Below are 25,553 nucleotides of genomic sequence, written 5' to 3'. Positions count from 1 at the left end.
CGAACTGTATTCCGAAAACTTTGGCAGCATATTCTGTAGATAAAAATAAGTAAAAAAGTTAAGTAAGTATGTTCTAAAAGGCTTACTTTCGGAGATACCGGGTGTAGAAGTTTCATTTATTTCGGTTTTTTCCGAAAAATTTCTGATTTCCAAATGAATTTCTGAAGCAACGTTAATATTTGTATGAAACTTGGTGTCTGGAAGTTTGTTGACATGAAAAATTGGATTTTTATGTCAATATGACTCCTACTTGTAGAGGGGGCCACCTACATATTTTTTTCACTGATTCGAAGAGTAATAACTTTTTGTGCGTACCTGTATAAAACTAGTGAGTGAAAAAATATACATTTCTGTGATTTTTTACGTAAAAAATGTCTCTTAGTAAAAATCGTTACGAGCAACCGTTCTCAAGATATTTAGATGTCAATACATGTCATTATTGACTAAAAATAAACATGTTGACTAGATATAGTCTGTCCAACGAGAAGATCCTTGACAGTGATAGATGTGTCTGTCATTTTAATTTCAAAGTAGTTTATTTTATTTTACAAAGAAATAAGTTGGTACAACTGAAACGCATAGCAGGATATATTTAAAATTTGGTTGACAAGATGACAAGTGATTACTTCAAAATATTGTGAATAAAACTGTCAGAAACTGTATTTAATACAAAAATCAAACATCTCAAAAGATACTACATACCAAAAACCAATATGAAAAAACTATTATTTACTTTCAAGCTTTATGAAACTACCCGAAATATTTATGATTATATTTATCAATATTAACTTATGTACAAATACAAATTTGTAATATTCCACAGGAATAAATAAAACAACATAGGTAAATAAAACAAACTATTTTATTAATAATAACACCTACCAAATTTTATACCTTAAAGGTTGATTAATTAACTTTAATCTTAATTTTTTTAAACCAGTACCTTTTGACATTATTTTTCTGCAGTACTAAAATCCATTATTTACATATCGTGAAAGATATCGTGTGATGTCGATATTTTACAGCTTCTCCAGTTTTTAGTATGTGTTTAGTTTGATCCTTCTACCATATACGAGATGCACTTATCTACGACGAAATGGTATACAAACTTTATCGATGGCAACTTCATTGGTGTATAAAACTTTCTGCCTGGGCAGCGAGTATAAACCATAAACTGTGCTCTGGGTCTACAGTTAATTTTCACTCGATTTTTCCTCCACTTGACTTCAAAATACACACAAACACACGTAATAATACGAATCAAAATGCATCATCTTCCAAAAACGCAGGGTGATTCGGACAAAAGTTGACACAAAATTCTAACCTATAATTTGGCAAGACTTTGACAAGCGTCAAAAATGACAAAAATCTAAAGGCGAGTTCATACGCATCGGCGTTCGTTTGTCCTTCATCGTTCCGTCAAACCAATAAAATTGAAATACGATCTGTCATTTTTTAAATAAACCAATAAAACTGGTTAAAAACAACAAGACACGACGCATGACGGATTTATATTTAAACCCCATCCATAGATAACTTAAAAATTATTAGAAACTTTTTTAGTAAAATAAATAGATTGGTATGGGACGTCATCTGCTTTTCTTCTGTCATCGTCTGTCGAAATCTTACCTGAGAAAAAAAACAGAGTATAGTCATTTGATTGAAATGATAAATTTGGGAACTTTTTATTTTTTTAAATTAATTATAAATTGTTCTTTGAAAAAATTATAAAACAGTTTATGTTGAACTTTTGACGCAAAACAATCTTGAATGATTTCAGTCTAATAACTATTTAGTCAACATGTTTAATTTATGTCAGTGATGACAGGTATTGATAATTTAGATTCCAAATATCTCGAGAACCATTACTCGTAGCGATTTTTACCAAGAGACATTTTTTACGTAAAGAACGTCGTAGATGTTTATTTTTTTTACTCACTAGTTTTATACAGGTACGGACGAAAAGTTATTACTTTTCGAACCAGTAAAAAATATGTAGGTGGCGCCCTCTACAAGTAGGAGTCATATTGACATCAAAATCAAATATCTCATGTCAAAAAACTCCCAAACACCAATTTTCGTTAAAATATTGACGTTACTTCAGAAATTATTTGGAAAAAATCGAAATAAAAATGAAACTTCTACACCCTGTATTTCCGAAATTAAGCATTTTAGGACATACCTTTATACGAACTTTTTTACTTATTTTTATCTGCAGAATATGTTGCCGAAGTTTCCGGAATACAGTTCGGACCACCCTGTATTTATTTTCTTGTCTCCCACACTTAGATTTTGAAATAATGAACACCGTCATTTTATTTATTCGTGCCGAGGTGAAGTTAACTCTTCCCGTTTAAGTGGAAAAAACAACAGTTGCTAATCCAACACAATACGTCTTCCGCCTCTTTATACACACCTGTCTGTTGATTAGTGTTTGCCGAGCCGAAAATAAACCCTCTTGGCAAACATATTATGCCGGAAACTTTATATTTCCATCGGAAAAGTTGCGCGCGGAAAGCGGCATTGAAAAGCGCGGGGCGACGAGAATCGGCGCTATATGCAGATGATAAGTCGGTCTTGTTTTCTAAAGGATGGCAACTTATTAAAATTAACGACGCTTATTATTTCTGGTGCCAGGCAGCGTACAGCTCGCGGCGAAAAACTCGTCTCATTAAAGAAAAACGTTTTAGCGAAGGAAAGTCGATGCAACAAATGACTTTAAGTCGTGTTTACACGTTTTAGAGTAATTGAAATTAAAGTTTGGAGGTAGATGGAATAGCCGATATATTTTTTTAAAAGCTAATTTAAATTATTTCTCATAAGTTTTCTAGTACAAAATAATACAGGTTGTCCCAATATTCCGTGGCACTTGAACTACTACGTATTTTGGGAGTCAAAATAAGTTCACTGGAAAAAATCAATGGCAAAGAATACAAGGACTAGTAATACCCGAGACCAAGGTTATTAAACAGATTGCCTCGTAACTTCCCAAGTAAGAAAAATATCTCTGTAATGATCGTATATCACGCTATAAAACAAAATGTTATACAACAGATTTGTTCCCAAAACATGATATAGTGCTTTATACGACATCTACCGAAGCAAAATAGGCCCAGGTTTATACAGCTCTACAGTTGGCATAGGCTTCTGTAAGCATGCTATACACATATTATAAAATAAATATTGATACGCTTATACAGCTATTATAAGACAAACTTTTTTCTACTTTATGTAAGACTTATGTCTGATAAGGGGGTTGTTAGGCTATTATTATAGAATGACGACTAACAGTTTTTAGAATATCTATAAAAGCCTTAAAAATCAGTTGCAAGAATGCTATTTAGGTTGCTATACAAAACCGCTAGAAACGATATTCGTTTATCCTTTTTGTCATCTTAAAAGAACCATTTGGTTCATTTTAAAATAACTATACGATAAAAATATTTCCTAAGCCAATACCTATACGATTCTTTATTTCTTTACATATTCTATAAAACTGTCAGAAAATAATAAATAAATGGCGATGGCAATTAAAAATAATATACCACCATGATGAATATACCTACTATCTAACTTAAAACAGAAAATAAATAGGTTACAAGTTATAGATTCTTCTGCGCAACACATTTTTCTGATAAAATATATATACATTTTAATGCACAAAATTGAAGCGCCTTCTCTTTTTTATCATTTTAAATATTCGTAAAATTTAACTATATTTTTTTTAAAAACCTATTAGAAAAGGTATGAAACCTTTTCTAATAATCAAATTAATAATCGCCTTTTGCAAGAAACACTTACTAATTAGTTGGTTTTTATGTTTTTAGTTTGAATTGAGAAAATTTGCATAAGGGCGTCAGAAATAGAAAAACCTATATTATTTCTAATATGGAGGACATAGTTACAGAACGAACATTCGTTACAGAACTCTTACAGAATCTTTTGATTCTGTAATGCTATTTAAGCTATACCTTAAAAGATGTTTGTTGACATTTAAATCGAAATATTGAGTTTGATTTTTAGACGTTGTCAAATTTCGACCAGAAACTTAAAAGAGTTTTTGGGCGGCTTATTTCAACCACATTACCCGTAATCCGTTATACTTCTCATGCGCAGTGATAAAAAAAATAACCGATCCAGCCTTATTTTGATAGGTATGACACAGTTTATACCGTATACGAATCAGTTATTTAACTCTATTGGATATGGTGAATCCAGATTTGATTTTTTATCCAAGCCTCGTATTTCGCGCATGCGCTTCATGGGCTGAAAATATTTGCGGCGATCATGGTAATCTCTCTTGGTTGTAAAGTAATAGAAAAAGACAAAACTACACCGAATACCGGACCAGAGCTGTTAACCTCCCCACATTATTTTGAAACCATACTATCCAACCAATAGGAACACTTTCCTCATATTTTGCATTTAATAACAATTCCGGTCCAGTATTCGACGTAGTTTTCTCTTTTTATATTACTTTACAACCAAGAGAGATAAACATGATCGCCGCATACATTTTCAGCCCATGAAACGCATGTGCGAAATACGAGGCTTGCATAAAAAAATTAAATATGGCTTCACCATATCCAATATAGTGATTTCTATACGGTATAAACTGTGGGTATGATGTACGTATATTTTAATATTTAGTGAATTGCAAAAATTGTACGCGCCCTTTAAGTAACGAATCGATATTATTTTACCAATATAGAATACTTTTATTACAATCTGGCAACAATGTGCCGAAAGTTTCTTTGACCATCCTTTAACGCGGCGGTTTTCAACAGTATACAACAAAACGGTTCTGTAGTGTTTGTTTCTATATTATTATACGATAATTGTAAATGCGGAGTGCAACGTTATATTATCAGTACTATTATAAGCATTATGAAACAAAATATAACCTTAAAATCAAAACAGATTTTTGCAAGTTTATTTATTTATCCCAAAATGTTTAAGATAGTGCAAACAATAGAACGGGGAAAAGATACATTAAAGATAGTACCAATAGCCTGGGAACTGGGAACAAAAGGAAATTTTATTATGGACTAAGACTGGGGCATCAAAACTACAGAAGGAAAAAAATTCTGTCTCTGATGACATCAGAATACACAAACTCTGAGTTCTTTGTGTATTCTGATGGTTTGTTCAAAAACAGATATATCTTCTTTTATGATGCCTTCATCCGTATTATTATTTGCTCACTGATGGTCGGTTGGTATAGCAGACGGTGGTAATATATTGAAGTCGGTTGGAAATAAAAACTCTGGCTTATCTTCGGTGTTTTCTTCATATGTATTTAAATTACCTTCTCTCTCAACACTAACCGAGATTGAGAGAAAAACTGGAATTATTACCTATTTTTAATAATTTTAGCATACCTACTTATTTGCAACTTTAAGTTTAAAATTTCCACTTTGCTTAATTTTATGGCCGCAAACACCATCAAGATTCATGTTAAAACTTATTTAAACAAATACAAGATTTTACTGTGATTGTTTGTTTTATTAAGCAGCGTTTAGAGACATAAGACTTTTATAGTGCAAGCATCCAACTACGTTAAAATCCACATCATAAATATTTCTATAACGTATTTTTAAGGTATTTTTTAATCAATGATATAACGCTGCTATAATATAGTTCTAAAAATACTTATACAATGTTTTAATAGAATACCTACACAACTATTTAAAAGTTTTTGTATTACAGTTCGTGAGAATAATTATACAACGTTTATAAGCGCTTTATATGACCACTATAAAATTGTGTTATAGGAAGTCATAAGAATATTTATACAACCTTTATAAAACTTTTAAATTTATAGAATAAATTGGACTTATAATTCAAATTGTAAGAATATTCTTACTGCAGTGGTATATCACAGTTAGGTTCTCTTAATAAATTAGTCCTAATAAAAGCGCTAAATGATAAAATTATGCTATAAACAACATTAAAAAGTACTAATACGATAATTCGTTCCTTTAGTGATTCCAAATTGTTACTTGGGTTTGGACCAATCACAGTATTTGGCGCGATTACGTCAGCTAATGGGATATTTAAAATAATTATTAACAAAACGTTTAATAATAAGAACAACTGCACAAGTTAAATTGTTTTTCTATAAAATCTTTATTTGTTTTTCTCAAATTTTGCTAACATTTAACATTTTTAAGCAATACTTGTATTCGAAAAAAAAATAGTTTTAACTTTTTACCATGTTAAAATATCGAAACCTAGTCGTAATAATTTATTATATTATATAATTATTTTTATATTATTCAATAATGTTTGAGACATATATTTTATATGTTTTATTGTCAATTATTATTTCCGTTTGTATTCTTTATTTATGTGTATTTTTTATGATATTAAATATTAAGTTTTCATATTCCATTTTAACAATGTTTCTTGCCTGCAAACTTTTGTAACTTATGTTATTCGAAACAAATAAAAATAAAAAAAGTAATGTATGTAATAACAAATAGATACGTATTTATATTTTTTCAAATGATATGTTACTTAAATAACTAAAATCATTTACTTTATAAACTTAAATCATTTACTTTCTGGGGAATATAAAAGAAGACTTGATAAAATTCTAAATGTTGTCGGAATATCACTGGCGATGAAAAATCTCCATCTCTTATGCAAATGTACATTTTCTCCCCCAAATTATTCTAAACTCGATCTGGGAGATTTGTAACGGTGTATTATGCCAGAAGTGGCTTTTCTTGTATAGGATATTTGGAGATAGCTGAGAAAATACATATGTCTTATCACTTTCTTTTTCTTCTTTGCATCTTTCCATTCCCATTACGGTATTTACCTAGACAAAAATACGTGTCTTGCGGATTTCAGAGACGGGAACGGCTTTTTTACATGTAGAGATAAAAATGGCATTTTTAAATTGATTTATTTTGATTTGGTTTGGTAATACACCGGAGATGCAATAAAAATGCAACAGAGAAAATGTTGTCAAATATTTAAAGTGATATATTTTTGTTATTTTTAGCCCTATTTTTATGAACTTTTAGCAAGCTGTATATAATTCTATCAACTTTAATTCGTTTACTCAGTTTTTTATAAACTTTAGTATTTGGCATATTATACAGGGTTAATCGAGAGGTTGTTTTTACCCTAACTTTAAAACACCATGTGCAATAATTTCGTTTGTCAATTTTCCTAAATTATAATTTTACGGTCAGAACCATGTATCGTGAGCATTTTGTTTTTTTGATTTATGTCAATACATACAATACATGTTTTGGTTAATTTTTAAGAACGAAATGAACTTGCCACCAACAATTTACGGGTACTTCTATACTAAATTAAAAAGACCAAAACGTTAAAAACTAACGATACAGTCCGGGTTTTAATAAACATTAATAACAATAACAGAACTAACGATATTAAAGAAAAAATATGTAATACTCATGTAAACAGAAAACAAAAATTGTAAAAATTACCCTAATACTTTGTATTGCCTCTCTTGGCTGCTATAACTGCCTGTATACGTTCGTTCATACTGTCATTGAGGCTGCATATATCATATTGCGTTATGTTGTCCTATTCTTCTTTAAGAACCAAGCGAAGTTCATTCGAACCGATGCCTGTAAATGGACGAAATCATCAGAATTTTTCTAAATTATTGGTCCATTGGAACCGAACTCGGCACGTGGATAAAGGTACCCGAATGGAGTCCTCAAACGGACAGACGAAAGTAAGAAGAAGTTTCACTTCAAATATGCACACATAGTGCACACACAATGTTTTTTGTTGTCTTAAGCTTTCTTCAGTTGTATTAATCCACGTATTAATTAAATATACAGGATGTCCCAGGCCGCGCGTGCATTAGAAGTTTCTAGAGAAGTACATTATCTAGATCGGAGATTTTTTGCACGATATTGTTTCACAACGAAATCTATCGATTAAAAATATTTTCAATATGGTGGCATTTCCGGAAATACCGGAAATTGACACCAACTTTCTTATTTTAAATGGGTACCCCCATTTTTATTATACACTTAAATTCTCTGTAAAATTTTATGAATCTTGATATCAAACACTCTATATCTAACATTAACCGTTTTTGAGAGAAAAAAATATTTAAAATTTTTGGAGAAAAAAACTGCCTGTCAAAAAAAACTGTATAACCTAAACATCAAATTTAGTGATTACCACAGCCACTATGGCATAAAGAGAAGACATGTGACTATCTATTTCAAAAATTAAATTGTTCGAATGTCATATAATATTGGCCGTAGCTGTCATGAAATTGAGCGATTAAAAAATTACCATAAATCATTTTTCGAAATGGAAACCCACTTTTTTTATTTCACTAGTGAAAATGTTTTTCAATTCATTATTTTTTGGTTATACAAGTTATTTAAGATTTAGTTTTAAAGCGTATTTTTTTCTTGATTTTATCTAGCTTCCTTTGACACAATAAGTGTCAAACCATCAGACAATTTATTTCCTTCTGTCAAAAAAAAACAATTATTTGAATTTCGTATATTATAAATACTGCTGGACTACAAAACCTTATAAAGTGTATTTATAAAAACATATCTCGTATTTTAGTGATGGAAATATGACATGGCCAGATACGAGCCCTAACAACTAAATATTCGGACAAACAAAAATTTATTAAAAAATTTTATTTTCATTAACTAAATTATTTACATTTAAGAAATACATTTAAAATATATTAAAATCTAACATTTCTAATGAGTATTTAAATAGTTTAGTTTCTATAAACATTAAAATAAACTGTAGGCCAATAAATAAACAAAAATATTGCACAATATCGTGACAACTAAATGTTCGGACACTTTGAAAAATAACTGTTCTAATATGGCGTTACATCGGCATGAACTTTTGCAACCACTGCAAGCCTGTTTGGCATTGTTTTTATTAATGGACATGGACATTGTTTTTATTAATGACATACGCCAGAATAAAATTTTTCACATAATTCACTTAATATCATTGTCAAATGGGCAACGGTTTCTTGGGAATCGTGGCACAAATGTTGTTTTGTTTTATGCCGCATATCTCGATAACATTAAGGTCCGGACTGTGCGAAGGCCATGAGGGAACCTTGATGTTCATGTCCCTAAGCCATTTTTTAGTAGTTTTAGCTGTATGGCATGCCCCGCCATCCTGTTGAAATATAAAATTATTGTCCTGGCCTTTACCATAACAATTTGTTACAAGGACCTTTGTCCTTCCCATTTGACACAAGAATATTTTTTAAAATTTTTGATTTTTTGACGCATCAATTATGCCTTCTACCACCTCATACTTTTCTGGGCCTATTTTGGACATACACCTTCAAATCATAATGCCTTTAGGAAATTTCACTGTCCTCTTTTGAGGCAATAATCTTTATCAAATAGACACTCTAGCGGTGTTCGATTATATTTATTATATCGATATTAAGGTGGCTCATATGCACATGTAATCCGTGCACTTGCCATTTGCGATTGGAATTATTAGCGTCGGATTAGGAAATAATTAATTTTTTTACCTCTACTCATAAGAAATGTTAGATTTTAATATATTTTTAATGTATTTCTTAAATGTAAATAATTCAGTTAATGAAAATAAAGGTTTTTAATAAATTTTTGTTTGTCCGAACATTTAGTTGTCAGGGCTCGTAGAATTTAGTATTACATCGCGTGACGTTAAAGTCATAAGCTACCTAGTGATTAAAGAACAAAAAATATACCCTTTAAAACTAAATCTTTAATAACTTAAAAACATTATAACCAAAAAGTAATGAATTAAAAAACCTTTTCATTAGTGAAATAAAAAAGTGTCTTCATTTGAAAAAAAATGATTTATGATAATTTTTTAATCGCTCAATTCCATGTCAGCTACGGCCAATATTATCTGACATTCGAATAATTTAATTTTTGAAATAGACACCCACATGTCTTTTCTTTATGCCACAGTTGCTGTGATAATCACTAAATTTGTCGTTTAGATTATACAGAGTTTTTTAACAGGCAGTATCCTTGTCCTACAAAAATTTAATTTTTTCTTTCGCGAAAGCGGTTAATGTTAGGTATAGAGTGTTTAATATCAAAATTCATAAAATTTTACAGATAATTTAAGAATAGTATCACAATGGGGATCCCCATTTAAAATAAGAAAGTTGCTGTCAACTTCCTGTACTTCCGGAAGTATCACCACATTGAAAATATTTTTAATCGATAGATCTCGTTGAACATTAATGTGCAAAAAATCTTCAATCTAGATATTGTAGTTTCTAGAAACTTCTAATGCACGCTCAGCTTGGGACACCCTGTATATTTCTAGATGAAAATAATCCTATTTAAACCGAACTCGAAAATACACCCTACAAAAACAATATTTATACAGTTTAAAACGCTTATTTAGAATTACAAGATATTTCTGTATAACGTGGAAAACAATGTCGTCAAACTTGACCAGAGTAGGGCCCTTTTGTCGAGGTGTGTGTCACTTGTTTCCGGCGCGACCGACACAATAGAACCGTTTTGACCATTCAGGCTATGTACCTGGAACTTCACTGAAATTTACTTCATTATCGGCAAAGTAACGGCGTTCAAATGAAGTTTAGAAAGGCTCTTGATCGAATCAAGTTTCGTAGTTGAGGTTGATTTCGACATACGGTCAATTTCAGAAGAAAAAAAAGCTTAATAAAAACAGAGTTAAAACTACGAAATATTCATCGTGTTTTAAAGAAATATTAGGAATCAATATAAACATAACAGGGACAATTAATTTTCTTCATTCTTCAACAGAGAAATTCCATCAAAGACATAAACTGGAAAAAATGCCAATTCTCGCAACGCAGTTATTCCACTACAAAAAGTTGCGATATCTTTTGTAAAACCAAGTCACTTATTTTAACTAATGTCTATGAAAGCACCTATTCAACAATTTTGTTATAAACTGTTATACAGGGTCCGGCAATAGTGCGTCGGGCAACTGTAGCTCCTAGAATAAAAAACTTGAGAATTTTGTTTAAGTGCAAACCAAAAGTATGTACCAGAATGTATTTCAGGAAAATATTTTAACTTCTATAGAGTGGCTCAAAAAAGTGTGAGCGGATCGGGATGATTTTTTTAAAATTGAACACCCTGTATATTATTTTTTTATTAGATGGAAAATTAAAAAGTAAACATTTTTTGTATTAAAAGTATTTCAAAATGTTTGATGATTTCGCAGATACACGCAGTATTATTTCATATGGCTCTTTCAACGGTAATATCCGAGAGAAAAATCATTGGGAGGCTTTGATAAAAATTTACTGTGGAAATTGCCATATGAAGTATAAAACTGCGAATATCTGCAAAATCGTTAAAAATTTTGAAATACTCAAAATACAAAAAATGTCAATTTTTTAATTCTCCCTCTACTGAAAAAATAATATATAGGGTGTTCCACATAAAAAAAAACAAGAAAAATATTTTATATTTTAGAAAGTTTGGCATAAAATTTTGAACATTCTGTATGATTTACGATTACCATATTTATAGCAAAGTAAGTACAAACCACCTAAAGTAAATACCTAATATAGTTTTGATTTCAAGACAGTTCTTTCTTGTTCAGTATTTTTAATATTTTTTTTAAGATTTTAAGACTGTGTTGAAAACTATGGTTATAAACTTTTATTGATAAATACAACAATTTTTTTTAAAATGGATTAATAGCAATTACAACGAGTACAGTTTGTAATAAAAATCGACAATCTAATTCTTTTATTTTTTCGGAGTTGGTGTGGCTTTTTGGCGTGACTTATGTCTTTTTGGGCCTGAGGATGGAAAGTGTAAAACTTGGAAAATAAGTTCGCTATAATAGTGTTTTATTTATTAGTAATGCTAAAACACTCAATAGCATGATCAATAGTATGATTCATTGGCAAGCGATGTAAATATTTGTGATCAGGTAAAATTGTGATGTAAGAGGAGGCTTAGCTTGCCGGCGGCGGGTCAGTAGTAGACGGGCCGGCCGGCAGTAATGTTGTGTTTTGTCACCTCCCTGGTTGCATGTCGTTGACTGTAAGGCACCGGGTCTTTTGACCATTCCTTCCTGGTTGCAAGTCGACTGTAAGGCAACGGGTCGTTTGGCCATTGAGAAGAAAACCTCTTGTGACGTCTTCGAGTCTTCGAGGTTGGTCTTGAGAGTTTGACGTTTCCCTTGTCTTCTCGATTGACACGATGCGGCGTTGGGGTAGTGAGGTACCCCAATTAGCCTATTCGATTGGGATGCGAATCTGTTTAGCGGCAGATTTGCGTCCGGGGGAAGCCCCTATACTATTTCAAGTGACACTAGCTAGTTGTTGAAGATTATTAACCAATAAATCCGAATAATATTTGAATTAGATGGAAGATATAGAATGGGATATATTGAATAGAATGTCAGTGATGTCAGTGGCTAGGGGGCGGAGTACCCCCGGGTGAGTTTTACTATTTAACTATCAATTTTAACCAGATCGGTAAATGTTTGTTTTGTTATTTTCATGTACAATGAGAGAGTGATTGCCAATGCCCATCTAAATGGATATTTGAGGTGAATTTACATTGTGAGACCCGGTTGAGTAAGCCCCAGAAATAAGCGATTTTACAAAAGTAACTGATTCCCGAAATATGTTGCCCCATTTTTGAACAAATTAATTTTTGAAATAAAAATTTGAAAAGATTGGGAGGTTTTGAAACCCCTACCCCTCGTTAGAGGTTTTGCGATTGAAATCTACTCACTCTGGGTTGGGGAACGTTTAGAAGTTAAAATATTTTCCTGAAATACATCCTAGTACCTACATGTTTTAGGTTTGCACTTAAACAAATTTCCAAGTTTTTTTTATTCTAGGAGCTAGAAGTAAGACGCACTTTTGCTGGACCCTGTATAAGGTACCGAGATATAAAAAGTAATTATTATTCCTGATATTATTTCACTTATACTTTCGAAACTAGTACTAGTAGTAATAGTTGTAGTAGTAGTAATAGTACGTTCGAGACTTTTTTACTATTCCACTAAAATTGCAGGTTGACCTATCTCACTATTACAATAATTAGTAGATATTCCGATTCACTGATAATTAATTTATCAAAATTTTACAGTGATCAATGCCGCTATTCAGATTTATATTTTAAATTTAAATTCTCTACCGATCAATTAATTACTGAACGGGAATGATTTAAATTTAATCAACCGCAAATTTAATACTGATATTTAACGGGCAAACTGAAAACTTCCAATGGCGCAATATAAATCTCGACAATGAACTCGCACAGGTGTGGTAGCGAAGTAGTTTTAAACGAAATCATCTTTAAAAGAAGAACACAATGGGACCACTTGTGCGAAATGCAATTTCCAGGGAATATCTGGCAAATGGTAAGCCGCTTAACGTTTGCACAGATACGGACTCAGTAGAATGTTTAAATTTATTCAAATTCAATATTAAGGATATGATAATATAATAATTATTATTTTCGTACTTTGTCTATATGTAGGTGTCGATCAACATTATATGCAGGGCATAATTAGTGTTAAATGTGCACTAGTTTAAACGTAAGACACAGTAACAATAAGTTTGCTGCAACAAATATGAGATTGATATAGTCAAACAATAGTATATTGTTTTATTAGGAGAAAGATTAGGAGTATCAATGATACTTTTTGTGGCGACTCTGTACGTTTAACATACAGCCTAGGCACAAATAGTATATTAAACAACGAGTTTCGAAAACGACGTTTTGCTCACGAGTTCTGTTCGACAGTTTGTTGGCTCGAGCCGCAGGAGAACGAGTATACAGGGTGTCCTTCTAAGAATAGCTCTCGGCTGTATCTCGGAAAGTATTAGCCGCAGGGGCTGCGGAAAAAAATATTTATAACTAAAGAGGCGATGGAAAATTGCTGGAAATTATTTTCAAGTTTGTAAAACGACCGCTAGGGGGCGCAACTGCAATAAAAAATAAGAAAATGGAGTTTTTACACAATTTTGCCTAGATAAGGTGTACTATAAGTTATAGCTTCATAATCTTCAGTAAATTTTAAATATTTTTTGTTAGAGCCATTTTCCCCTATCTACCAAAATAAAGTGGTTGGGGAAGGTTAGGTCTGTTTTTATTTAAATATTAATAACTCTGGACTGGATGATCGGAATCCAACAAGCGAGGGCTCGTTTAAAAGAGCGTTTCTTACTCTATATTGCACTATATAAACAATAATAATAAGCTTTTGAACGTAGACGCTAGGGGGCGTTGTCTTACAACTTAACAAACATTGCGCGTTTTTTCAAAAAAATTAAATGCAATAGTATATGTAATTTTAGCTGATAGTAAAGAGTAGCAAAAGCTTAAAAAGTCAGCGAAAACCGCATTTTGATATTCAGTGAAGTCATGGTAGGCTTTGGAAAAAAGTTGGTTTTGACGTAATAGCACAGATAACATATAATTATGTGTTATCTGTGGTAATAGTATAAACGTTAAATTAGATCAACATTTTGATAGTCTTATCAGCGTTTTTTTATCTTTTAATTGCTTTTTCAAAATGCCAACAACTTCAACTATTTCAAATAATGAAGGCATTTTGAAAAAGCAATTAAAAGATAAAAAACGCTAATAAGACTATCAAAATGTTGGTCTAATAACAATTTGACGTTTATACTATTACGTCAAAAACAACTTTTTTCCAAAGCCTTTTTCCTTTTCTCAATTCCATGACAGCTGTGGCCATTATTATATGACATTCGAACCATTTAATTCTTTATGGGACAGTGGCTGTGGTAATCACTAAAATTGACGTTTAGGCTATACACATATTTTTGACAGGCAGATCTTTTCGTCCAAAAATTTTAAATAATTTTTTTCTCAAAAACGGTTAATGTTAGGTATAGAGAGTTTAATATTAAGATTAATAAAATTTTACAGAGAATATGAAGAAATATGTAATAAAAATGGGAGCATCGGAGCACCCATTTAAAATAAGAAAGTTGCTGTAAACTTCCGATATTTCCGGAAGTGCTGCCATATTGAAAATATTTTTAATCGATAGATCTTGTTGTAAAACAATGATGTGCAAAAAATCTCCGATCTAGATAGTTTAGTTCTCTAGAAACTTCTAATGTACGCTCAGCCTGGGACACCCTGTATATCGAGAAATTATGGTTACACTCCCTGAATTTGACACTTTATGTCAGTTTAATAATGTATTTTCCATAGATAAATGCAACAAGTTTAGATTGGAAAGCCCGTAAAAATTTTAGGTCGCGAAATTATTTTGGGTCGCAACCGTTATACGCGATCTATCGCTGCTATAGCGGTCGCTAAGAACAACGGCAAAGAAAAACAGAAATAATTTTCTCTTGTCAAAATCAGAATCTTCAAAAATCATAATAATCTTTCAAAATCTAAACCGCTCTCATTAAAGAAATTCCGAAAAGTGTTTATAGGGTCCATTTTCAAAGTAATTATTGCTATCTTGTGAGTTTAATTCAAGTTTTATTTACTCCAACTGCTGATAATTGTGAAAAAGTGACATTAAAAACTTAAAAAGCTGTGCTGTGAACTGTGAACTGCAAAAACTATCGTGGATCGTGGCATATCGTTGGTTTCCAATGTTTCATAGGTATTTCATACATGCGTCCTTATATAAAATAAAGTTTCTTGTATGCAACACACTGATTATTTATAAAATTAAACGAAAATAATAAGAAATTTGAATAAACAATATTTAGCGATATAATTCCGGAAAAAGCCGAACCGCTCACCGTCACCCAGCTCTCACCAAACTAGCCAGCGCGAGAAGGCTGGTTTTTCTGGTTTTGTTTGTCAATCAATGTCATTTATGTGACAGAAATCAAGCAAATATTGGAAGTTTGAGTAAAATTCTCATTTAATTTCTAAAATTTGTAATAATATTTTGTATTTACATCCAAAAGCAATGGAGGTAGGCAGTAAAGGTAAATAAATTTCATTAACTAAATAGAATTACTTTTTAGGACCATTTAAACTTATCATGCAGTCATTGTTTCTTAAAGTCAGGAACATTTAAAGAAAATATGAAAAACAAGACAACAAGTAATCGTGAATGTTTTGTACGCTTTAAAAATATAAATATTGATTAGATTTGTTTATTTCTTATTGATCTCTTTTAATATTGGACCTGCAAATCTTCACTTGAGCTGTCTAACGAGTTTAACAATTTATTAATAAAGTACTTTTCAATATTAAACTCCATTGAAAAGAAGAAGCAAACGTAAAAGCAGAGAATAGGTAGCAAAATAAAAACACTAAATCACCACAATACACCAAAATACTTTTACTTTTACACTGGACGCGCGTTTCGCTAACCATGTAAAAGTAAAAGTGTTTTGGTGTATTGTGGTGATTTAGTGTTTTTATTTTGCTGTGTAACACCAAAGGTTCCAACCCTCAACTGTAATAGAGAATAGGTACATTAAAAATGTATAAAAGATAAATTTTATAATAGAGGTAGGTATTGAAATTTAGAAAACGTCAACATTTGACTTTTTCCAATATTTTACCAAACCGTTCGGTATAAAACCGATGTTTTCCAGGATTTTAATTAGTTACTCTTTACCGTTATTTACCGGTCTGGTTCGCCTGGTTTTGCAACAAAATACAGCCTACTTGTGTGACGTTTGAAAAAAAAAACATATTTTTAGGCGCTAAATAATTAAAATGTAGTAGTATTTTAATAACGCAACAACTAAGAATGTAAAAACTAATCTCAATCTAATTTTAATAAACAAGAATATAAAAATATTTGAATTTTCAAATACGCCCAAGCCGGTCCTGCATTTTCCCTCTCGGCTCACAATTAAAATCGGAGTATGGCTACATCGAGATTTCCACCGGATTCTAATACTCGGTTAAAATTTACTCGTCAAACTTAATAATCTTTTGTTGGGAGGATCTTTTATGTTGCGTTCAGCGGCGGACATATTGTGACGTTCAAGTAAAATTCAGAAGGAGGATTTAATCCACTTCTCGAGTGAGAGAGGGAAATAAAGGGATGGTGGGGATGAATGAGGAATCGGTTTACATAAATTGTGATGATCGTGGTGGAGGAGGATTGATATTAAAAAGCACCTAAATGCAAAAAGCATATACAGGGTAAAGCTTGATTTGCATGCATCCGTTATCCGATGATACGATGATACGATATTAATTTTATTGGTTGAATATAAAGACTTCTATTGGTTAGAAAATTACGCAGTTTATAAATTTATTGCATTTTCATGCTTCCGTTCATCGGATGTACGATTTGCTTGTGATTGGTGTCATGTTGTCATTTTACATTTTCATTTCCATAACGATTTCGCTGTTTTAGTTATAATCTAAGAGCTAACAACGTTTTCGAGAGAGAATTTTAAGAAATCTGGTTCTTTAATATACACTCACCGGCAAAGAAAAACCGGCCACTAAAAACTAGTCCCAATTTCAGAGTTGGATTTCTCGCGAACCACTCATTAGATTTGTTATATGATGATGATTTGTTGATGATTTTGTTATAAATTGTAAATTAATTCGTTCTTAACGGAAAACAAAAAAACTTGATATTATATATTAGGATATTTCGGATTAAAAAAATAAAATGCTCACAAGAGATGAGGATGAGGCTACAATGTGATTTGATTTAGCAATAGCTACTACAGCTGCTGCACCCTACAGGGTGTTACAAAGTTCGGGCAAAAAACTTCGTCTTATTGTTGTGCCCTGTATATGCTCAAAATAAATTCGGAATAAAAATTTCTGACATAGCATCCGTTAAGAACGAATTAATTTACAATTTAAAAAAATCATCAAAATCTAATGAGTGGTTCGCGAGAAATCCAACTTTGAAATTGGGACTAGTTTTTAGTGGCCGGTTTTTTTTGTCGGTGAGTTTATATTTTGTTATGATCTCCTGAACAGAGTGTGGACCATCTGGCTGCCGGTATAGACGTTGCGTTCACTACTGCGCATCATATCTGTATTCAACATTTGTTCACTACTGCGCATCACAAATTCGCGCTATATTTCAGGAACTAAGGGGGCTAAGACAAACATGTGTAGCATATTTAGTTTCATAAAAAAGTAGCAAAGCAATGTGAAAATCGCATCATTGTATTTCTACTCATAAATGAGAAATTCCATAAAACACACGAAAATGGGATACCCTGTACAGATGTGATGCGCAGTAGCGAACCGCAGTAGTCTACCTACAACCAGATTTCCCGGACTTTGGTCAGGAGAGCACAGGAGAGCATAGCAAAAGATATATTAAAGAACAAAGAACCAGCTTTCTTGTTTTCCCGACGTTGTTGCTAGTTCTTGTACTATTATATTTTTATTAAGGTTAGATTAAATTTGTCAAAAGTGTCAAAATGTCCGTTATCGTACGAACTTGAAAATGCTATGACCAATCAAAGCGCCGCGCCGTCGGACCATCGTATCAACGCATAACGGATGCATGAAAATCAAGCTTTAATCATACAACCCGTCCATTCTTCTTCTTCGGGTTCCTTCTCCTAATGGAGGTTGGAAATCATCATGGCAATTCTAACTTTGTTAACGGCTGCTCTGAATAACTGGTTTGAAGTCATTCCAAACCATTCTCTCAAATTCTTGAGCCATGATGTTCTTCTTCTTCCTTGGCCCTTCTGCCCTTTATCTTTCCTTCTATTATGTTCTGCAGCAGGGCATATTTAGGTCCTCTCATTATGTGTCCAAAGTACTCAAGTTTTCTCTTTTTAAGGGTGTGAATCACCTCTTCATCCTTCTGAATGCTGCGTCGCATTTCTACATTTGTAACCCCGTATGCTGAGGATCATACGCCGATAACACCATCTTTCGAATGCCTCAAGCTTCTTCATTTCGGCCTTTTTAAGTTCCCCGTCTATTATCCATATACAAAATGGAAAAATTCATAAGAACTCATTACTCTGGGGACTATGTTGACCGTTCCCAAAATAGCTGCTTTAATACATTGATTTATTAGAAATTCAGGTAGTTTCAACTTCTTTAAGTTCTTCTCAAAATCAATGTGAAACAGACAATGAGGAAAATGCATGTTTTTAAATAATCGTTTTAAAAAATAGTTCATACAAATTGGACAAAAAAAATCGTTGATATCGGTTAAGAAATGCCTCTAATATAAAATAATTAAATATTGGTAATTTAAATGGCCGGGCAAACGCTCTCTACCGCGCATTACCGCTGTGACGTCACCCGCCGTTCTTCTGGTTGAGTGGAGCCAGACGCGTATTTATTTTACACAGTTTGCTTTTAAACGCTATTGAATCCGAGTCAAAATTTTAGTTATTTGTGTTAATTAATACATAATTAGTAATTAGTGATAATTATAAATAGTAATGGATGAGCGAAAACAGAAAAAAATGGTCCAAGGCCATGAGAAAAGATGAAAAGAAAAACGTTAAATTATCCTCTATTTTTACGATTTATTGTTGTGAAGATCATTTTGATGTAAGTTCATATATTTATGTATATTGTCTTACAGTATATAGGTATATGAAAATTGAATGTACAAGGTTATTCATTATATTTTGACACCCACATACAGCCTTAAATGCAAGTTTTAGAAGAAAACATTAAATAAAAAAGTTGCATGGTTTTTCATATACTCTCTTTTAAAATTAATTCTAGTTATACAGGGTGTCTCAAAAAAGGTGGTCCAGAAAATTGTAGGTATCTTTCGCTTTTCAACTAATTTCGTAAACATTTGAAGATAGGTATAGGATATTATACATGAAATATATCTAGAATATCTAGAAATTTCCGAAGAATCCAAAAATATATAGGGTGTTTCACTTAAAAAAGTAACTTAATTTTGGCGTTTGCTTATGGAACACCTTGTATAATATTTTCATTACTGATAAACAATTTATTTCCTATAATTTCGTAAAAAAAAACAATCTTTCAAAATAACAAGGGTAAGGGGGTATCAATATATATAAAAAAATTTTCTTTTTCACGTTATGCTCTGGAGTTATTTTATCACGTACTAAACAAATATTTTTGTCTCTTTTGACTTCTACATAACTTACAGCATTATCTCCATACGTCTCCCTACCTGATCTGAAAAATAAGTTTATAACATTAATATTTATAACTATATAAAAGTTCGTAACAGTAGGTACCTACTTATACTTAAATATGCCTCAGTACTACAAAGAATAAATGTTACATACCTCTCTGTTTTTCCTCGTAATTCAGCACCAATAAATTGGGAATTTGTATTTATAAAAGCAGCCAATATAAAAGCATCGACTTTTGGCAAGTTATCTGATTGTGCTTTTACAAACCCGGAATCTGCCATTCCTTAAAAAATTCTCAGAACACACAACACATACAAATAATAACTGCACAAAAAAGCATAAAAAGCTCTTTCAATCAACGCTAAAAGCAACAAAAATGTCTTAGTACGCCACCTAAATACGTACATAAATGGAACACGTCTGGCTGCTGCTGAGAACGGCGGGTGACGTCAGACCAATAGAATATCGTTTCAATTCCCGAGGCGTCGTTTGCGTTATCCATAGTATTTTTATAGCCCGTTTTATAAAATTGTGGTACTGCTTTCAAGAAAAAAGTTTTTTTTTGCATTTACACATATTTATTCTAATAAATTGAACAGTTTCTGGCGAAAAATAAAATATATGCATCTTCCTCATTGCTTGAAATAATAAGTGGTATTACTCAGAATTATTATTTTATTTATTAACATCTTCATAGGATGTTTATGCAGTTCTTGGTTATACAGGGTGATTCACGGCGATGGCACATTAGACGTTTTATGGAGAACCGGGGATAGGATTTTTTTGAAAATTTGGATTTTGAACCTATACCAATCTCTAATAGTTTTCGAGATAACAAATAAAACATCTGAAAAATTGACAAAAACATTATCTTGAATAAGCATTGGTTAAATCATAAATTCGGCATAGGTATTGAAAGCTAAAATGTGGTTTATAGGTTAAGGAAAGTCGACATATTCGATTTGTCTAAATGAAGTGATTGGATATCAAACAGGAAGGTGAGAAAAACAATTATTTCCCATTGTTATAAAATCGTTAAAATTATTGTTATTTTAAATTCAAGCCTATGTATATTATTTAAAAAATCGAAACCCAAATAAAATTGATTTTCAACGATATATCATGTTCCTATACCTAAGACCTAAACCTTCTGATTTCTTCAGTAAAACCATTTAAAATATAATGATTCTGTTATAGTTTTTTCGTTTAAAGGAAATCGTTACTAAATATTCAAACTTTATACCTAAGTATCAATTAGAGTTTACGTGCTAAATTCCTAAAATTGTCATGGTAACGAATTTCTTAAAATGAAACAATAATAATAGAATTATTGCAAAATAAAAACACTAAATCACCACAATACACCAAAACACTTTTACTTTTACACTGGACGCGCGTTTCGCTAACCATGTTAGCATCATCAGCAGATGATATTATAAACTTGTTTAACACCAAAGGTTCCAACCCTCAACTGTAATAGAATTATTAATTTTTAAATAAAATTAAAAAAACCGCAAGGATAATATGAACATGATACATTGTTTTTTTTTATTAGCAATTTTATTTTTTTTATTTAAAGTAATTTTATTACTTTTTTGCTTTTTTAAATAATATACATAGGGTTGAATTTAAAATAACAAAAATATGAGCAATTTTACTACAAACGGAAATAAATAAAACGGAAACTTCCTGTTTCACCGGAAATGAATACAACTTTTGATTTTTAAATGGCGCCCTCGGTATTCATAACGACAATTTGACTCCAAAAATGCTAATAAGCCACTTTCGTTCCATTTGAAAAAATTGAGATATGATTAAAAATACGATTTGGGCATTTTAACCGGCTAGAACAACACACGAAAAATATTAGACGATCAAAACTATTTTTCCAAGGCCCCTTGACTAAAAATTAGTGTTTTTAACACAGCCATGGCACTCTCGATTGAAATTTAAATTACGGTTTTTTTTAAAGCGAAAATGTCAAAAGTTGACATATGATGTCATTCTACTCAGAGTGTCCTTTTCTATCAAATAAAGTTAAAATATACAGAGGGTGCCATTTAAAAATCAAAAGCTGTAGTAATTTCCCATGAAACAAGAAGTGATCATAAACAATTGAATACGTCAATGAATCCTAATTTATGTCATATACTAGCATTTTCTCAAGACTCCTTGATTAATAATTAGTGTTTTTAATACAGCCATGGATGGCACTCTAGATTGAAATATAAAATAGGATATTTTTAGGCGATAATGTCAAAAGTTGACATGTGATATGTCATTCTATTCAAAGTGTCATTTTCTATCGAATAAGGTAAAAAAATAACAGGGGTGTCATTAAAAAATCAAAAGTTGTAGTAATTTCCGGTGAAATAGGAAGTGACCGAAAGAAATTTTAAATGTGAGCGAAAACAATTTAATACGCCAATCCAAGGGAAAGTTATGGAGCTGAGCCACTTTTGAGACGCACCCGGTATGCTGCCTTTATCCTTTATATCAATAGACGGTGTTCGTGTTCGTTATAAAAATAGGAAACAGCCTAAATCTACCCAAAAATTCTAAATGTGTAACATAATTCCCTTCCAAAAATGTTAGGTTTTAGGTAAAAAAACGACGTCACTTAGCAGACTATTTTTAAAATGTTTATATAACATTTAAGGTTCTGTCAAAGCTTAAGTATTTAAAATCAGAGTGAAAACGAAGTTATATATTATTTCAGTAACTGTAAAATAACTATCTTTAGAATTGGGGTATTGAATAGTTATTACTATATCCCTATCATTCTAATTTTCTAAGTATAAACAAAATTGTCTTGAAGCATAAGAAAAAACTATTATATTTTTAAAAACTCGATTTGATTAATCGAATTTTTGTTTTTTTAATGCGAACAATTTTTTAAATAACATTAAATCACATATTGTTATATTGGTCCACCCTTATTTTTATCACCTTCTGAATTTTTTTGCACTTACTCATTAAGGTACACCCTATAGACTCTATAAAAATATACAGGGTGGTCCGAACTGTATTCCGGAAACTTATTCTGCAAATATAAAGCATATTCTGCAAATATAAATAAGTAAAAAAGTTCGTATAAATGTATGTCCTAAAATACTTAGTTTCGGAGATACAGGGTGTAGAAGTTTCATTTTTATTTCGATTTTTTCTAAATAATTTCTGAAGTAACTTCAATATTTGGATGAAAATTGGTGTCTGGGAGTTTTATGACACAAGAAATTTGCTTTTGATGTCAAAATGACTTCTATTTGTAGGGGGCGTCACCTACATGCGTTTTGACTGTTTTGAAGAGTAATAACTTTTCGTCCGTAAGTGTATAAAAAAAACTATTGACTAAAAAATATACATTTCCGTGACTTTTTACGTAAAACGCGTCTCTTGGTAAAAATCGCTATGAGCAACCGTTCTCAAGATATTTAGAATGGAAATAGTCAATACATGTCATTATTGACAAAAAATAAACACTTTGAGTAGAGAGTTATTTGACTGAAATAATAAATTTGGTATTTTTTTTTAAAGTAATCATAAATTTTTATGCGAAAAAATGACGATAGAACAGTTTCTATTGTACTTTTGGCACAAAAACATTTGAAATTTAAGATTTCAGTCTAATAACTATTTAGTCAACATGTTTAATTTTTCAATGATGACAGGTATTGATAATTTCAATTTCAAATATATCGAGAACCTACTTTATATATAAAAAGTTGCAAATGTATATTTTTTTACTCAGTAGTTTTATACAGGTATGGATGAAAAGTTCCTACTCTTCAAACTAGTTAAAGCATATGCTACCTGCGCCCTCTACAAGTAGGAGTCATATTGACATAAAAATCACATTACTCGTGTCAAAAAACTCCCAGACACCAATTTTCATCCAAATATTGACGTTACTTCTTAAATTATTTGAAAAAAATCGAAATAAAAATGAAACTCCTACACCCTGTATTTCCGAAATTAAGCATTTTAGGATATACATTTATACGAACTTTTTTGCTTATTTTAATCTGCAGAATATGCTGCCGAAGTTTCCGAAATATAGTTCGGACCACCCTGTATACAAACTCTATATATTTAATTAATATTTCTACACAATAATATAAAAATTATCAATGTTTTATTATACAATTATTTCTTTGTTTTTACTAAATTGTATTTATTATTTTTGTACGTACTAACAAATATAAAATTACTTAAACCCATACTAACATAATACGAAATCCATTTACGAAAATGACCTTTGACAGGATTGTGGCAAGGGTGCAACCTTCCCCCTTTTGTTCACTTCCGTACGTTGACCAGTGATGTCATTTCCGCCAAATGTCTACAAATAGACGTGGTTTTTTCACCCCTCTTGGAACTCGTACATTCGTAACGGTATTGAATTAACACCCTTAACATATAAAATTCAATAAACCGAAAAGCAGACATGTTTAAGTACTGAAGGAAAATAATACTATAAATTTATATGATTATAATGCAAAAAAATCAGCATACTATGTAAGCTGAAAGATATATTAAAAAACTTGATTTAATCTGTTAAGGAAATAATATTAAATTATGTCAAGTTAGAGAAGGGACGATTTTGGATATCCAAAATTTGATGAAAATAAAAACTTTCTAAGTAGTTAATACGGAACAAATATACCGTATGATCCAAAAAAAACGGCGTTAAAGTCGGCTGGGGAATGACAATCGCTGATAATTTTGGCCAAGCCAATCTCTAGACATCACTTACTATCAAACCCAACGGAGAATGCAGATTTTCTGGGGAAAATGGGGAAACACCAGAACACCTTATCACTGAGTGCGCCGAGACGACGACCATTCGTGCCATGAACCTTGGTACGTCTGATGTCGAGGATGGAGAGCTGGCCTCTGTGGAGCCGTCTCAGATACTGGCTTTTGTTAGAGCCCTGAGACTGTATAATGAGTTATAACTCGTTATCATTAGACTTTTTTATGGTATTATCACCTCCAATGTTCATATAATGAACCTTCACAACCTCAAGCATGTACATTTACATATCTGGTATCTATCTAAATATCACCATATTATGTTATTCATTGTTCAGGTCTGATTATATTGTAATGATAATAGAAATATGTGATGTTTTTGCATTCGACGGTAAATTCATCCTATATCAAGAAGAAAAGAAGAGGTAATGCCAGGAAAAAGTGTTTCCAGTGAAAAAATATATGCGCCGCGCCGTAACTAATTAGTTTTAGTTTTACTCTTTTTATATTTTTGATCTTCAATAAGAAATTCATAACGTTACAAATATCTATATAGGGTGGTAACAATTTCGATGCTCAACATTGGCATCTCAGAAACTACGAAAGATAGGAATTCGGTTAAATGGGAATGGGACAAAAGTTGCGTAATTAGAAGTTTGACAAACACCTATGAAGAAAACCCCGGTATCTTGATTAGTTTCGGATTTATGTAAAAAAAGTTAAAATAGTACATTTATTTTAAATG

At 31.5% G+C, this 25,553-nt stretch overlaps 1 protein-coding gene across 1 annotated transcript in view; it reads right to left on the bottom strand.

The window, feature by feature from the left end:
• LOC115879755 overlaps positions 1-25,553 on the bottom strand; it is a 42,394-nt gene that overhangs the window by 13,115 nt on the left and 3,726 nt on the right. The window lies entirely within an intron of this gene.

This window comes from Sitophilus oryzae, unplaced genomic scaffold, assembly GCF_002938485.1.
Source record: "Sitophilus oryzae breed Bouriz unplaced genomic scaffold, Soryzae_2.0 scaffold_1586_pilon_pilon, whole genome shotgun sequence".
Lineage (NCBI taxonomy): Eukaryota > Metazoa > Arthropoda > Insecta > Coleoptera > Curculionidae > Sitophilus > Sitophilus oryzae.
Note: the sequence above shows the minus strand (reverse complement) of the source record. Positions and strands in the feature narration are given on the sequence as shown.